Raw genomic sequence first — 16,870 nt, forward strand, 5'->3', positions numbered from 1 at the left:
GCTCAGATCACTAGCACCACCTCCCTTTCTGAAAGGCAGGGCTGACCTAGCTAGCGTGGCTTTCTGACAGTGGGAAGTGTCCTTCTCACCAAAGTCAAGCTGTCAGAGCAGCTTGAGCCGCAGCACCTCACTTCACCCTGAGAAGAGGCAGTGAGCTTCCCCACTGCAGACATGCTAAGCAGCAGCCCTGCCATGAGCTGAACCTCCCTCTCCTTTCCCCAGCATTCTCTCCAAGTTGCTTCTCTTTTTCTAGCTCTATATTTGGTATTGGGAAAAAAACGTCTTGGTGGGGGAGGAGAGAACAAGGGGTGTCAGGACAAAATTACATAGCATTTATTCAGGGCCATCTGTTATTCCAAGACTCAAAGTACTATTTCTGTATCACTGCAGTGTACCATCCCAGCCATAGGAAGGAATTTATGGCTATTCTAATTGCAATTGGTCCCATGTAAACTGAAGTATCAAATGTTTTTCTATTTATCATAAAAGATTTTTAGACCTTCTTTCAGGGAGGGGAACAAAAGTCATTATTTCTCCATTAAATACATGCACATTAATATATGACTGCATTTCTAATTAATGAAGAAGGCATTAAAATCAAAGCTACTGGAACTTTTAGCAGGCTTAGAAACAACAGCATGAAACAGTTTATTTTTGATACAAGAAAAACACTCTTCCTGCTCATTCTCAAACAAACAATAAGTCAGACATCACTGTCCTACTGCAAAGGCCTAGAAATCAAAGCCCGGTTTCAGGAGGACAGATATTATCTGCTCTACAATTAACTGCACTGATTAACCTTTAAAGGGATCAGATATTTCATTTAAAAGGTGGTTCAATGACATTAGCTGCGTGCTACTCCTAAGCATCATCAAATTCCCCAGACCAGACGTAATGTTTCACGAAATGAGGAGCACTCACTGCCAATAATCAATAGGAAATGGCTCCTGCAGCACAGAACCCGACTGTGGAAAGGACTTCTCATGCCCTTCACATAACAATCACAAGGATTTTAACTCGGTTAACATGCAGTACACATATGCTGACCACACTGCTTACCTGATAGGGCTGAAAGGCACTATCTTCAGTTATAAAATCCAGCTGTTTGTCCACAAGGAATTCTACTGCAGTAATCGAATCGTATACACTTTTTCCAACCAAGGGCTTGAATGTCTATAGAAAAAAAGAAGACAACAAACAAATTAAAAAAAGCTCAGCACATCAAACCCCCAGGACTGCATAAACACTGACGCAGTACTTCTTCCATCAAAACAAGTTAAAACAGAGTAACAATTGCTAATTAGACAAGAAAGGAGAGGTTTGTGTTTTTCGCCTTTCCTTTGCGACGTTGGTGGAAAAAACAGCAAGAAAAGGGAACTGTAACATACATTCTTCCTTTCCCTCATTGTTCTTGAGCAAGAGTGTTTACCACAGAAGCTCAAAGTGCAGGAGCACGATTATATCTTGAACATACAGCTTAGCACGCAGATCCTCTCTCTGCCTGCAGGACCAGCTAGCACAGCGGTAATTACAGCGAGGACACCGAAGTGGAAACAACTGCAGACACGAGAATGCTCCCCTTCCTGTTCTGAAATCGTTCACCTTGCCTCAAGTCAACCCTCTCATTTCCCTGAGCCTCTGCATCTCCTCGGCGGCCGCCCGCCTCCCCCGCAGCCGCTCCTCCCTGCAGCAGCCAGCTGCTCCGCACAGCCGCTCGCCCGCGCCTCAGCCGGCCCCGTGCCAGGAGGCCTGGACGCGCTCCACCAGCGAGGGCAGGCCGCGGTGCCATCTGGCCGCAGAGCCGCACAAAGCGGCCCCCGGCCCCCCCGCAGCGGGCTCTGCGCAGGCGGGTGGAGGGAACGCTGACGGAAAGAGCTCTCCCGGAGAGGGGCTGAGCAGTCCCTGCGTGCTGGCAGGCTTCCCTGGAACGAGCGCGGCTGTGCCGAAAGGAGATGAGTCAGGTGGAAAGGAAATCCCAGCGGATGGAGGGGAGAGAATGCGGCTGGCTCTGAAGGCAGACGGCGAGCGGCAAGAGGAAGGCACTAATGAACAGCAGAATGAGCAGGATGCGAGGGAAAACGTGGAGGAACTGAACACCAGGAAAGAACTGAAAATGGGGCTGAGGGAAAGCAGCAATGGCAAGCTGCCCTCTGGGACCTGACTAAAACCAGAATTCAGGAGAAGACGGAGAAACAAAGGCCAGCCCAGCCGCACACAGCACTGCAAAGGCCGCCGTGCCCTGTAGGTCACCCCAGCTGCGCCAGCCCATCAGACGCAGGCCGAAGGCGGTGCTGGTTCCGTGAGGCAGCACGAGGCCCCAGGGCCACTGCGGGACAGTGAGCTGCCCACAGCCGTCCATGTGTCAGCCGCAGCCTTGGAGGGAGCTCAGGGTGCCGCTCCGTTCTGTACAAGTGCTGCCCTGTGCTTCCTCCCTGGCGTAGCCCACATCCCCGGGGAGCTGAAGCCATGCCCTTGCCAAGCAAAGGAGTGCCTTTCGTTTGGGCTGCATCTTACTTTCTAGTAAATATACCCCACACTACAAACGTACAGATTTAGCACACTGCATCCTCCTTTCTGTTTTATTTAAGGTTTCACCTCAGTTGTTACCCTTTCTTGTGCAAGCAAGGGGAAAAAACACCACGCCATTGGGCAGCCAGCCATCTCGGTGACACGATAACTGGATGAAAGGGCGAGGAGGGCAGGAGAGCACGATAATATTCTAACTGCAGCCTGCATAGCAAATAGTTATTTAACCTCTAATGGCTCAGAAAGGCCCTTTGCTCTTGCCCCACCGTTCCAGATTGGCTCTTGCAGTGCTAATGGTTTGAGTTAGGAGGGTGGAGCTCACACCACTGCATTGCAAAGCATGAGTGTACAAACCCACAAGTGGATAAACTTTCCTTCCAAACGTCAGTGCTGCAGCCTTTGGGTTTTTCATTTGCCCCCAGGTCTAAGCAGACACCACCTGACTTTTTCACACCATTCCCCTTCCCTTCTGTCTCATTATTTGGGTCAGGAAACACATTTCTGAGCACAAACAGGACATACCACATGGTTAGCTGAAAGGAGACTGCATGGAATGCAGTTGCAGTTATCACTCGGGATTTAGAAAAGATGACAGATTAAGGTGCGGGTGAGCCACGAGTTTATCTTACTGCTGGCATTAAAAGAACCAGTTCCAAATATAGATCTGCAAGCGTGATTATGCCAAGGAGAGAAACGTAATGCCTCCTCATTTGCTTTCACAGATCTAAGCCTCCAGACAGGCCAACGCCCCCTAAATACACATGTGAAGGATGTGGGCCATCCCACAAGCACAGAGGAAAAATATGTAAATAAATAAAGCAAAACTATGCCATGTCACATACATCCTCCTACAGAGATGGCTGCTCTACCGCACATAAGCTGCCATCTGTCAGGCCCCAGAGAACCTCCACATTGCCAAAGCACCACCAAACCCCACCCTTCTGAAGCTGCCTTCTGAGAATGGCCTTGGGCTCGGGGCAGGGCAGGGCACCGGGGCACTCGAGCAGGGATGGACGTGACCCAACCTCACACCGTGCATGCACAAAGGCAGCTTGGCCGGGCGCTCCACACACAGCAGCCAGCTGCTGGAGGCAGGCACGCGGGACGTGCAGCGACACGAACACGGGCTGAGGAGCTCCCTGCAGAGGAAGGCGCTCCCTTTTTCATTCCCAAGCAGAGGATGAGCCTAGGAAGGCTTGAACCAGCACAAACTCAATGCCACACTCAAGTCTCCCCCTTCAAGCTGGCGCCGAGCATTCTTTGACACCCACATTAACTTCTCTCCCTGAAGGCCACGATGAAGAACACACACTCGATTTTAAGTGACATCTGACTTCAGCGTTCCTCTGAACCGCTGCTCTGAAATAAAGAACCCCAAAGTCCCACTGCTTTATCTCATCAGCTCTGACTGCCCGCTCGGCCACGAGGAGCCCTGCCCACCGACGCTGCCCAAGCCCCCGATCCCGGAGGTCCCCTCTCGCCGCCCTGGCAGCGCCACGGCCCCCGGGGCCGCGCACACCAACCCGGCGCAGCTCACGGAGACGTTAATTTGCATGTGCCGTTAGGAAAACTTTTCCACGCGGCGCGGAGCTCCTGGGTCGGCGTTAGCGCGGCGCTGGCACCTCTTCTTATGACAATCGTTACGCTCCGGGATGGCCGCCCCTCCTCCAGAACCGGCTGCGGCCGCGGCGTGCTCCGAAGAGAACGCCGCGCTGCGGACCGGCACTGGGGCCGGCTCCCCTGCCCTCCGTTCCCCTCCCCTCCCGTCCCGGCGCGACGGGCTGTAGGGCGGCCGTTACGGGACGGTCCCCGCGGTCCAGGAGCGACGTGGCCGTTGGGCGGCCGGGGCCGCCACGAGGCCGAGCCCTTCCCGCAGCGCCGCGAGCCGCGGCCGCCGCCGGAGCCGTTTCCGACGACGCTCCCCGACAACTGGCGGCCGGCCCGGCTCGCGACCCCGGAAGGCAACCTCCAACCGCCCGGCTCCTCGGCCCGTCCGCCCCCGCCGCGTGGCCGTGCCCGCCGCACAAAGCCCAGCCCGGCCGCCCCCCACGAACAAAGGAGCGTGGGGCCCCGCGGAAGGAAGAGAGAGGGAGGAGAAGGAGGAAAGGGTTCCCGCTGCGCCCCCCGCACACACGTACCTGGCTCCGCGCCCCGCGGCGCGCCCGCCCGGCCCGCGGGACCTCCGCGCCCGTGGCCGCCTTTGAACAGCGAGCAAAATGGAGCGCGCCGCGCCGCTTCCGGGTCGGGCCGGGCCGGGCGGCCGCGGCGGGGGCGGGCCAGCAGGAGGGGAGAGCCGGGAGGAGGAGAAGGAGGAAGGAGGCCGCCGCCTTTGTGGGCTTAGCGCGCAGCTGGCGCCGCCGCGGAGGCCCCGGCGCGTCCCCGCCGCTGGCGCATGGCGCTGCGCCGCTCGCGGGAGGGCGCGGGGCGGAGCGGGGCCGGGGGGCGGCGCGCGGCGGCCACGTCCCGCGGGGCGGAGCGCGGGCACGTGGGGGCGGCGGGGTAACCCCGCGCGGAGGGAACGGCGGTGCGGGACGCCGGGCAGCGCCGGGTGCGGCCCCCGGGTTCGGCTCGCGTACGCGGCCTGGAGAGAAACAACGAAATCACGGGGGAGGCGGGGAGAGAGGCATCGTTTCCTCCGAGCCCTTTAAACGAGCGCAGCTGCGCGCTCCTTAGTTCGTGGAAAAAATACCAAACGCGCACTTTGCCAAGCAAATATGAGAATAATGGGAAGTCGATGCCTGAGTACCTCCGCGTTCTCATCCCGAGCCCTCCCAGTGAGTACGGGCTCTGACGCAGCAGTAAACCTGCGGACGGTGAGCAACGAGGGCTGCGGGGCCGCGCCCCCAGGGCCGGTGTTGGTACCAGGGCTTGTCCCGGAGTGCGCGCAGCGGCACTGCGTCGCGGGCACTGCACGCCTACAGCTCACACGCTGCCTGGGGGCCAGGCCGGCGACGCTTTACTAACAGCTATGACTAGACAACAAGGAATATTAGTACCAGGGCGGTAGCACCCATTCAGTACCACCCCAGGATCTGGCTGCAAGCACTCAGGGGCAGTAGCACTGCAAGGAGCAGTGACCCACCCAGCAGCTGCTTCAGCTGGGGCTGCTTTAGGGAAATGCCTTCGGAGGGCACAGACGCCACAGAGCTGCCGCCGGTGTGACTGCTGGTGCTAAATGTGTGACGGCAACATAACACTGGGTTCATACTGCTGGTCACATACACAGCAATATATATCATTATATGCACGCACCAATTGGCCATGCAAAAGCACTAATGCTGACTTTTAAGCAACAATTTTAAACCTTAGAGTCCTGAAGCCTATGAAAAATAATCATACCAAGATTGTTACATTTGCCAAGCAGCACACCTGGGCACAGCTCGGTTAATAGGCGCAGGACAGCAGCACGACTCCCACTGCCGCCCGCAGAACAGAGCGCCTTTGTTCCGGGCACTGCCAGGCCCCGCCAACAGGCAGCGCGCAGCCCTGCGCTCAGCAAACACGCCATGACCTTCAATTACTGCCCTGGCTGGCTGCCACAGGATTCATGTACTGCTGCTCACACCGCCTGCCCTACTTTGCAGATAATCGCTACCACTACAGATAATCGTTAGAATCAATGGAGTTGGGTGAATGCACTCTCCTTGGGCTCGCAGCAGCAGCACGGGGGGCTCAGCTGGCAGGACAGCCACACCGCAGGGGCTGTGTGTTAAGGGACCACATGAAGTACCCCCGCTTGACATACCACTTTGCTTTGTCTTCTGTTTATTCAGTGGTGGAAAGCACACAGGCATAGGGACACCGACATGTGCACAGGGCCAGGGCTCTGCTGAACCCCACTCTGGGCACCCAAAGGGATTAATCCCCAAACACACAGAACCCAGAGAGAGCATGCATGCGATGCTGCCCGCTAGGAAAGAACACGTGAATAAATATTTAACCTTTAAAACAAACAAATCAAAGGTGTGTAAATCCATCTCCATAACTGAAATTAGCCTTTTTCTGCTCATCTCCTTCCTTTGCATGCCCCACATTTCCTGAGCAAGGCAGATGGTTTCCTAGGGACAATCCTGCAGAAATAGCACAGCATGTGAGCGGAGCTGCACGGCTGCTCTGCTGACGTCGCCGTGCACACCAGCTGAGTGCAAATGGTGTGCTTCAGTGAAGGAGCCAAACTCCAAAGGAGAATTCGTGTGCATGAAACAATCGCTATTGCTAGGGCTGCAACCATGTAATAGAGTCACCGCGGTATCAGTCCACGTGTAACCTTGCCTCCTGGGTGATGTGCAGACACTGCCTGGGGGCGGCCAAACACAGCCATAACTTCACCAGGCAATCTTCAGCAATTCCTCAGAATTGAGAAGCAGAAGACAACGGGGGGTGTAGAGAAACATGAGCAGCACCACCATCAGTACACTAGCACATCTGCACTAACCAATTCTGCAGTCATTTCAAATTGATCTGATTTCAAACACAGTTTCTACCGTTGCAGTATTTTCAGTCAGCTTCTAAAATCACTCGTGCCCTTCCACCAGCAGCCATCGTGGAATGCTCTCAATACTGCATGCATCAACATGACTGTGCAATTTTCCCCCGTTGCTTCATCTGACACCAGCACTGTAATCGCAGCTCTGGCAATGAGGTCTGCTAGCAAACTTTCTCTAGTTCTGTAGTTGAACTGGTGTCCCTGTTACAGTCTCAGTAAAAGAAAAGCCAGAAGCATGGCATTAAAAAACCACCACTGAAGGCAATGGTACTGCACAAGCTTTCTTATTTCCTGGAAAAAGCAGGGCTTAGATAATCAGCGAGCTTCAGAAACCACGTATTTTCATGTTCACAAATAATTTTAGAGACACAGTTATTTTCATTTCTCCCATTACAAACCCCAATCCTGTGTACAAGGATTGCTTTTCCACGTCTAAGCTACCTAAATCGCATTTTACAATTGCTCTCTGCGGTTTCATTTCTTCCCAGCCCATTTACACCTTCCACGGTTCACTTCCCATTAGCAGCCTGTCACACGCACTTTCTCTGCCTCTCCCCTGCATTATGCCATTCACAGACACCAGCCCTTACACTGGAAACACAGAGCTGCAAAGCTGTGCTCTAAGGCCATTTTTATAATTCACATAGAAAGACAAAATACTGAGCAGTCTCTTGCATATCCCCCTGTGGATTGCCAGCTCAAGCCTGATGCTGCTGTAACAGACTCCATTTCTCTATACCCCCTCTCTCCATCAGCTGAGTACCACTGCCATGAACTCTGCCACTCACTCGAGTCCAATCACATCAGTGTCATCTTTAAGTGTGACCTTCCCACTCCCAGTGCTGGGTCTACATTACATGAAACTCTTGCAGCATTTCTGAAACACAAGTTTTTCTGCTCCTTCTGTAGTTAAGAGCACCAACCCACACTTATTTGCATTCTGATTACTCAAGCCTTAATTAATGCATATGTGCCCGGCTCAGATCTGCTCACAGAGCTGTCTCAGACACCTCTGGCCCACAGCCCACTGTTGGCTCTCCTTCTCCCAGCATCACATCACAGTGCACTTTCAGAAACAATGTCTCCTGATCTGACTATTGCTCATTTATCAATTTCAGGAACAGCTTACTGGCAGCACTCACAAAACTGATGCATTAACATCTTTCAATTTTCTCTCTCAACAGCTTCCCTGCGGTAATGACCTCTAAACCCTTGACAATGCCTTGGCCACTACCTTATGGAAGCCTTATCTTATTCTCATAAGGAATGCCTCTTATTTCATACATATATATGTCTTCTGCTTTTGACTTACTCTCAGATTTTAACTCCTTGGGGAAAAGAATCTTTCTCATCCCACAGTTGTTCTACAGCTGACTGCACAATGAAATCCTGGTCTTTCACTTGGTTTTCCCAGTGCCATGGTAACATGCCACAATAGTAATTAACCTTGGGACTGGATTCTGCCTTCCACAAAGCAAGCACAACACTTGCAGGATCATAATGTTCTTACCCACACTCCTTCTGCAATATTCATCAAACCCCTTCTAACTTGGGTGCCATCCATGTTTTTCAGCATTCACGCTCCTTCAGCCTCCTTGCTTCCCTCACAACAGTGCCAAGCTCCTCCAGCTCATTTCTTGGCTTTATTCTCTTTTCCATACTTACTGCCAACATTCACAACATTCTTGCATCCTTTTCCCCTTGAACTTACTGGATCCATTTATCTGCCCTCCTTCCAGCCTCACCTCCAGCAAAACAACCCAACCTAGAACACCAGCTTCGGGATTCTAGCATTGCTGCTCTTTGATTCAGCATCCGGCAGCACGTCTCCTACATCCCACTAACTGCAGTCCATCGGACTCCACCTTTTGCCCTCCCACTGCTTCCTGCCTCCTCTCACGCTTCATTCCATGTGCTTCTGTGGAGCGTAACTCCCTTCACAAGGGCAACCTGTACCTACAGTCATAGACGTCCTTTCTGTTCTCCCTTGCTGGAGCTCAACTACTTGCCTCACTTTTTTCCATCTCACTCCCTATACCTTTAATTTCAATTTTCAGAGCAGTATTTTTCCTAACTCTGCTGTTTTTTTCTTCCAGTTCCCCTGCCTTACAACCCTTTCCATTGTCTAAGCCATGCTGTCCACTTGCTACATTCGAATCTCCGCTCTTAAGCAGACTGCATTTCACTTTACATTTTTGGTCTTGCTCTTATTCCAGAGAGCTCCAGGTGCATCCTCACCATGCAGACCCAGGGCTGCCCCGCAGTGCTGCACACAGCCTGCTGGCTCAGTCTGAAGGTGCCCCAGGGCAGGGCACAGGTTGGAGAGGCCTTGCTCCCGGAACTGCTTCCTGTTACTGCAGAGCTGAGAATGCACCCATGCTGACATTTTCCATTCCCACAGCTCCACAGCAGTATCCAAGCAACTCCTGTAGCAGCAAATGCTCCCTGTGTGCCTGCTGACACACCCAGGACACACAACATGCTCCTGACATCATGCTTAAGGGTCACCTCAGTCATCTGTGATGACTCAGTTAACCAGAAAGGCTCTTCAGGGAGCAGGACTGTCTCCTAAAACAGCTGGAAGTAGAAGGCAGTTTGAACAGGAGCTCGTGTTTGGAAATACCTCAGACAACAAAAGCCTCAAAAGCCTGTGAAACATGAAGTGCAAGAATCTTTCCAAAAACTCAAGAACAGAGAGCAGGATTTCAGAAGAACACATCCCACCGGAGCTAGAGAAGGGAAAATACACTTATCACATGAAAGAATGCATTACAGTGAAACTGAGATTCATTTGCTGAGAAGAGCAAGACTCCTCAGCAAGACCATCCCTCCAGTCTTTGTGTTTACTCTTTTTTACTGACAGCAGTGTATTTCACTGTTTGTTAGGAAGCATAACAGCTGCAGAATAAATACACTTCTAAATATAATAAATTTGCAATACATTCAGAAAGGGCTTTTTTTTCACGAACACTGTTGTAAGGCGACAGCTCCTTCCTCCTGCCCTACACACACTGTCCCCAAAGAGCCAGAGGTTACACCCGCCAGCTTTGCTCTTCCTATCTGGCGATCTGGGGATTTCCTTAATGGAGAACAGCCTGTCAGGGCAGGAGGGGATGGCTCTGTTCTGGACTCAGTGCCTCTACACTCTTTTAGCTCCAGCTTGCCGGGGGTGAGGTCACGCTTGGCCATCTTTGTTTTGAAATACATCTTTTTCATATTCTAAATATGTACACATTAGGTATAACAGAGTACCTTGACAATAATGCTTTCATATTTTTAAACACTAAGATTTAAGTATTAGGCTACATTGATACTGTGTGTTTCAATTAACTTTGTACAACGTCCCACCTTAGCGAGACAACATCCTAGTCTGTAACTATAATGCTCAAATAAAAATACCATTCATCTCACCTTCACGTGTCATGTAACCAAGGAGAGATACAATCTAGTTTCAGGCTATAATCGGAAACAACTTTTAACCTTTCTGAGCAGTATTTTTTACTGCTATGCTGTTTTATCATTGTATTGTGACTGTGTCAGACTGTCTACAGAGTTGTTAATACACTGCTTTGATTCCTGACTGTTGTTTAAGAGGCTTGGGAGAACTTTTCAGAGACAATTTATTCCTTGCAGGACAAACTACAGCCATAAACCACCATGACGTTGAGGTAAAAGTTTACACTTGATAATAAAAAGCCTGATAGAGTAGGCAGTGTTTTAGTCAGTGCATCCCTGCATCAGGATAACACTGAACTGTGTTGAAACACCACCGGCATCACCTAGTTAAAAAAAATCAGAACCAACCCTAGATATCACACTGCACCACCCCCCGCCCCCAGGCAGCGTTATTTTTAGGCTCTCACATCTGTCCTCCTACACGCTTGTCCAGCAGCAACCTCAACAGGCACTTTTTTCCTTTCAGGAAAACACAGGACAGATGGTGTTGAAACTATCTCTCTCTCAGATAACAAGTTTTCCGTTTTTTATAAATTCACTCATCTCCAAACTGTGACAGCTGTGAGTTTAAAGATAAAACTGAAATGATCCAGATCTTGCTCATCTCCTTTCTCTAGGGCCTCCGAAAGGTCACAATGTGTCTCACTTAAGTTCCCCACTAAGCACGAAATGCATTCCTTTTCCAAGCTCAAGTACACTGGTGGTTATTGGAAAGAACTATAGAACACTGTTGTGCTTGGTTTTCTTTATTTTTTCCAATTTGTTTCTCAGGCCTGTGTTGTAAATTCAGGATCTTCAGGATCTGTTTGTGTAGTACATCAGAAGTATTTACCTCCAAGGTATATTTATAGCAGTAGCTACATTCCCTCATTCCTCCCATAACAGCATGCATGACGATGCCACCGTTCTGCACTAACTACTCCCACCTCTCTCTCTTGTTAGACCGCAGATCCAAACCTGGCTAGCCTCACAGCCCTCCCATGCATCCCATCGAGTTTGAGTTGATCCTTCTCCAGCATGGCCCACTAGAATTAGGTATCTTATTTTAAAAACAGACTCGTGGCTGATAGTTGTATAGAGACACTGGATTCCTCCATTCCAGGAACACATCCTGTGCACGCCAGAGCCTTGCCTGGGATCTTCTGAACATCACACAGCAGGTTCACAGCCCTCCTCTGCCCGACCAGAAGGGCCAGACCTGCTCTGTGCCAGTGCTTCCAGTGGATAAGCTCTCATCTACATTTGCCATCTGCTCCTAAATCCACGACTTTGTTTTATACAGTAACATTCTGTTCCACCTCTATTACTTCATATCTCAAGGGCATTCAATTTTAGCTGCATAAAAAAATCCTCATCCTCCGTGTTAAGGGCTCCTCCTATTTTGTACCATCTGCACATTGAATCAAATGTAATCAATTAGCCCAAACATTTCAGAGAAAATACTACGCACGTCATTCCCAAAATGTGTGAAGAACTACTGGCACTCAGACTTACTTCACCACTACACAGCTCCACCTATTTCAACACTACATAGCTAATGTCTTATGAGCTAATTCCTATCTAATTTATGTTCACACTAACAATCCTCATCTTCCTCTGATTGCTCGTCACTCGACACGTGGTGGTGGAATGCATTACAGAAGTCAGGACGAATGATATTAGTTGCATTTTCTTGCTTTGGCACAAAGCCGACCAGCCTGGTTCAAGTGGGTCCATGATGCAGCTTTTCGAGGTGCTGATGACAAGACCAGCCCATGATTAAGAAAAGGGAAGCAAACACAAAGCAGATATAATCAGTCTGTTTGTAAACGCTTAAAATAAAACACAGCGATGAGTAAAAGCCAGCATGAATTCCAAAAGAATAAATTATGTCAAAAGCAAATATCCTTTTCAAACAGAAGAGGAGAGTTGAGAAGCAGATCTATATCCTGACCTTAATAAGGTTTTTGACACCATCTCCTGTGACGTTTACGTATGCAAACTAAAGAGATCAGATCCAAATGAAACCGACGTTAATGTAGACAGACATCAAGAAAAAAATTAGAAAACATCACTAGTTCACCATCAAAATATGTATCTAGAATGGAGTTCCCAAAGTCACCTACGCTGGGCCTGCTCTTATTTGGTACTTTCATTAGTGACCCAGATGATAGAACACAGACTGCATTTATTAAATTGACAACCAACCAGCTTGGTAGGACTGCAAATTACATTGGAGGACAAAAAGACAAACTGGAAAAATGGGAAAGCATCACACACAGGCAGGAGCAGTCAATTGCAGGAACACGGAGCACCAAAGGAGTTGCATATGAAAAAAACAGGTTACGTTCAACTTCACAAGTGCTACAAGCTGGCAGAATCATGCACACACAGTACTGGAATATGTGAATGGTAGTACATCCTGTGTTCTGCATCCATAAGGCCTCAGCTGGAGAACTACATAATGAGAAGATTATGGACTCTGCTCTTCAAAGACAGATATGTGCTCCAAAGAGAGCAGCACAATGAGCAGCACTTTGGAAAACAATGTTGACGAATACAGACTGAAGGGAGCAGGGTGTGTCTTCACACAGGAAAACAGGATGCTGCAAGGAATAATAGCCTCTATAGCAGACGTAATAAACTTTAACAGCCTTCATTTAGATTAGATGATCTCAAGGTCTTTTTCAGTCTTATGATTCCGAAGCATCTCTGCAGGGTCACTTACGTTTCCCAAATAAAACAGCACTTATAAACACATCCTCAAATTAATGCTACATTTAAATCTGCTTTCATTACAACATCTCCCCTTAGCCCAGCTTCTCTCAGCAGCCACAGACTGGCAGTATTTAGGGGGCTGCAGTGCAGAATAAAGCACCTCAAGCCCTACTCCCTGCTAGAAATACTCAAGCACTTTCATGTGCTTGGAGGTGCCAGTTTCTCCACCCTGCACTGCTGCAGCCTCACTTTGAGCACGGGGGGCAGGTTTGGGCACCACAATGTAAGAGGAACAGAAAGCCGACAGAGAGCATCCAAAGGAGGGCTTCAGGGGTGGTTTGGGCCTCAAGGGCCAGGTGTATGAGGAGTAACTGAGTCCCTGGATGTGCTCAGCACAGAGCAGAGCAGGCAGAGTAGAGGCCTTATGGTGGCTGCAGCTTGCAGAGGGAGCGGAGGGTCAGCACTGAGCTCTCTTGTGACAGCACCTGAGGGGATGGCACAAAACTGAGACAGAGAGGGGTCAGGCTGGATACCAGGAAAAGGTTCTGCACCAGGCGGTGGCTGGACACTGGAACAGGATCCCCAGGGCAGTGGTTACAGCACTGAGCTGCAAGAGTTCAGGGAACATTCGGACACCACTCTGATAGGTTTTGGGTTTTAGGTGGAGAACTTGATGATCCCTGTGGGTCCCTTCCAACTCAGGACATTCTGTGGTTGTCTGATTCTCTCTGTATTAATCCCATCTTTGGACTCCCACCAACGGAGCACAATGAGACTTACTTGCCAGCTGGGAAAAGCACTGTCAACTCGTGCCCGACACGAAGGCCACAGGCTTGCCTTATTTATTTAGGAAATTAATTATTTTAAAAGAAAGGTACTGAATCACTAACAATCTCTTTGAAATAGCTGTATCGTACTTTACTCCATTTTCTTTAATTTCCCAAGTCCTTGATTATTCTAACTTTCAAAAATGCCTTCCAAAGCTTTCCATATTTACACAGAGGGCAGACTGACAGTCTTTTACTTGCATAATTCTTCCCTTCCCCCTCCTTATGTAGGCACTGCTTTCTCCAATCACGGGTACCACCCTGAAGGAAAGATTAGCTAAAATAGTTACAATCAGCGCTAATTCTTTCCCAATTCTGAGATAGAAATTTCCGTGTCTGAGTATTTTATGATCTTTAAGTTACTCCTTCTAGTTGTAGTAATTACCATTCTCTTATTATACATCTTGCCTTTGTCTTCACAGCTATTATCATCCTCACTTGAAATTCAGCCAAAAACTTAATGCTTTGTATTTAATGTTTCAGATGCGTGTTGTCATTATTTTCTATCCTTCTTATCATACAAAAGATTTTTCTTGTTTTGTTTTCACATAATTTGCAAGATCAGATTTTGGTTTGAGAAGCAAAGATATCCAAAGTTTTCCTCTCCTTCTTTGTTCGTGGGCTTCCTGCTTTACTGGACATCTTCATTCTGGATATTCATCTTTTTTGGTTTGCACACCAGGAGAACTTAGTTAAGATTTGTCTGGAAACTGAATCTCATCTCTGACTTCACAACATTCAGTCCTTGGGCTCCTTACATTTGCAGTCAGTTTTTACTTATTTGAATTTACTACTAAGATTTAAAACTTGAATTTCAAACTAACCTATCTTCATCTATTTCTTCCTTGCATTTTAAACCATGTCATCTCACAACTGCCCAGTATGCAATGCTCAACTGTGCTTAATCTGACTGTCAGAGTACAGAATGGGAAGGTGCTGATGGCCCAAGCAGTCCCATCCTCTCTCACTGCCTCTCTCCCTGCAGCCCAGTCCAGCAGAGCTCACCTTGTCACCTGACTGACTTATTTGCTCGCAGTCACCTTGCTGATGTAACTCTCATCTTGGCTGCACGACTGCTGGGATCACGTAAGCAGGGGCAGGAATAGTGAAGCCAGCCCTTTCCACAGCTGATTAAGCAAAAAGTGAAACTGCCTCTTCAATCCAAAATGATTTTCTAGAATATCATTGCTGCTTTGCAAAACGATGTCTGAAGTACCAATGAGTTCTTGTTGGTTGACTAGTTTAACGAAGAAACTTGCCAGCAATCACATCCAGGATTTTTTCTCTAATCTTTACCTGGGAAAGTAAGCCACCTCATAACAAGCAGTTTTTATCTAACAACACTACAGAGATGGCTATCCCTGTTCAAGTCTCACCCTGGAGCTAGTAACAGATTCTCTACTCCTGTCATCTTTCTCCAAAAGTGATTTTAAGCCAAACTGATTTAGGTCTGTCCTTTTCACACCAATATACTTTTTCTAGTCTAATATATAATTACTACTGCACAACTTCTGCAGCACAAAGCGCTTTAATACATTTAGTCTAACTACTAATTGTAATCTACCATGCTTCTGCTACTTGGTGTTTTATCCCCAATGCTGTCAGAAGCTCAAATTTCTCCATTTTGTTGCCCAGGGCCTCAATATGTATACAAAACATCTCAGTTGTTTCTTAGTAACAACAGTCTTCTTATCCAGTATAAATCTTTCCCTAGCTGCAATGTCTGATTATGATTTTCCTTAACCTTGGAACTCTTTCCTTTCTCAGTTAATACCAGTCTTCTATCCACTGGCACTTTTCCATATGCTGAGACAGCAATGAGGGTTTACCCAGCACCTCCTGCTGAGAGCTGAAGACTGAATGGAAGTTGAATAGGTTGGGAAAAGCTTTTTCCTTACAGTGAGGTTCCCAGTCAGTGCACTAGCCTTCTTCTCTAAGGTAATTCTTCTGCATAGTTGGCGGTAAAGCTTGCCTGTAAGAGTGGTTTCCTCGGGGCTCTCCTCCCTCCCAGGGACTGTAATTCCACTTAAGAGCACCAGAATATCTACTTTATGTCTTCCAGTATGGTTTGCAGATCTGTAATCCACCATGGCAGAAAATTTGCTGTCATTTATGCTATCTCAAACGCTAACGATGGAGTCTTTCCTTCCCACTCCCACTCAAATCCCTTCAGGACCTTTCTCAGCTTTCTCATTCTCCCTTATCTTCTCATTCAGCAACTTCAAAAGTCCCTCCAAGCTGCCTGCAACTTCTCAGCCCCATAAGCATTCTCTTAATTCTTGGATCCGGTTTAAGCACTAGCACCATCTCCAGCTGCATCTTAACCTTCCCCCTGCTTCTTTTCTTCCTTTCACTTTTAAGCTCTATCAGTGATTTCATGCATACTATATTTAGTCATCTTTATTAAATCTGCCATTCTTCAGGTTTCCTCCACTGCTCCCTTGACTATAACTCATCTCTTTCATGTCCTTGCCTTCAAGAAGGACACACATCGAACTCCCTTGAAGAACTCACCACACAGCAACTGCTCATCAGCGGCTCGACTTCTGAAACAGCTTCAATTCTTCGATCAGTTTAGCTGGGATTAGCAGCACAGCACGAATCAATTTCACATTTGAGTTCAAATGCTTCCATAATTTCATCCAAATCAAACAGCAGACAGAAGATGCACTCATTCACTGATCCTCTAGAAACAGATCTTGGTGTTAACTGGTTGGGTTTTTCTGTTTGTTTTTTTTTCATTCCTTCCCCTGAGCAGGGGTCCTGTGCTGTCTTTGTTGATCCTTACTAAAACCTCAGTGCTTTGTAACCAACCACTGTGCCAGAGATGTTTTTACTATTGCCATGGCAGTTAGAGGTCCTTGAAACACCCCCCACA

The 16,870-nt window shown here is 48.6% G+C and overlaps 1 protein-coding gene across 5 annotated transcripts in view; it reads right to left on the reverse strand.

The window, feature by feature from the left end:
- Window positions 1-16,870, reverse strand: part of JMJD1C (jumonji domain containing 1C) — a 146,193-nt gene that overhangs the window by 53,476 nt on the left and 75,847 nt on the right. For 3 of the 5 annotated variants that reach the window (XM_042862674.1, XM_042862676.1, XM_042862679.1), the window contains one exon: window positions 1,060-1,173. The gene's annotated coding sequence lies outside the window, so the exon portion shown is untranslated. Of the gene's footprint in view, window positions 1-1,059; window positions 1,174-4,664; window positions 4,687-16,870 lie in introns of those variants that run through there. The other 2 variants (XM_042862678.1, XM_042862675.1) reach the window with 2 other exon arrangements.

The sequence above is a fragment of the Lagopus leucura genome, unplaced genomic scaffold (genome assembly GCF_019238085.1).
Source record: "Lagopus leucura isolate 7727_CA_CO unplaced genomic scaffold, USGS_WTPT01 Super-Scaffold_739, whole genome shotgun sequence".
Taxonomy (NCBI): Eukaryota; Metazoa; Chordata; class Aves; order Galliformes; family Phasianidae; genus Lagopus; species Lagopus leucura.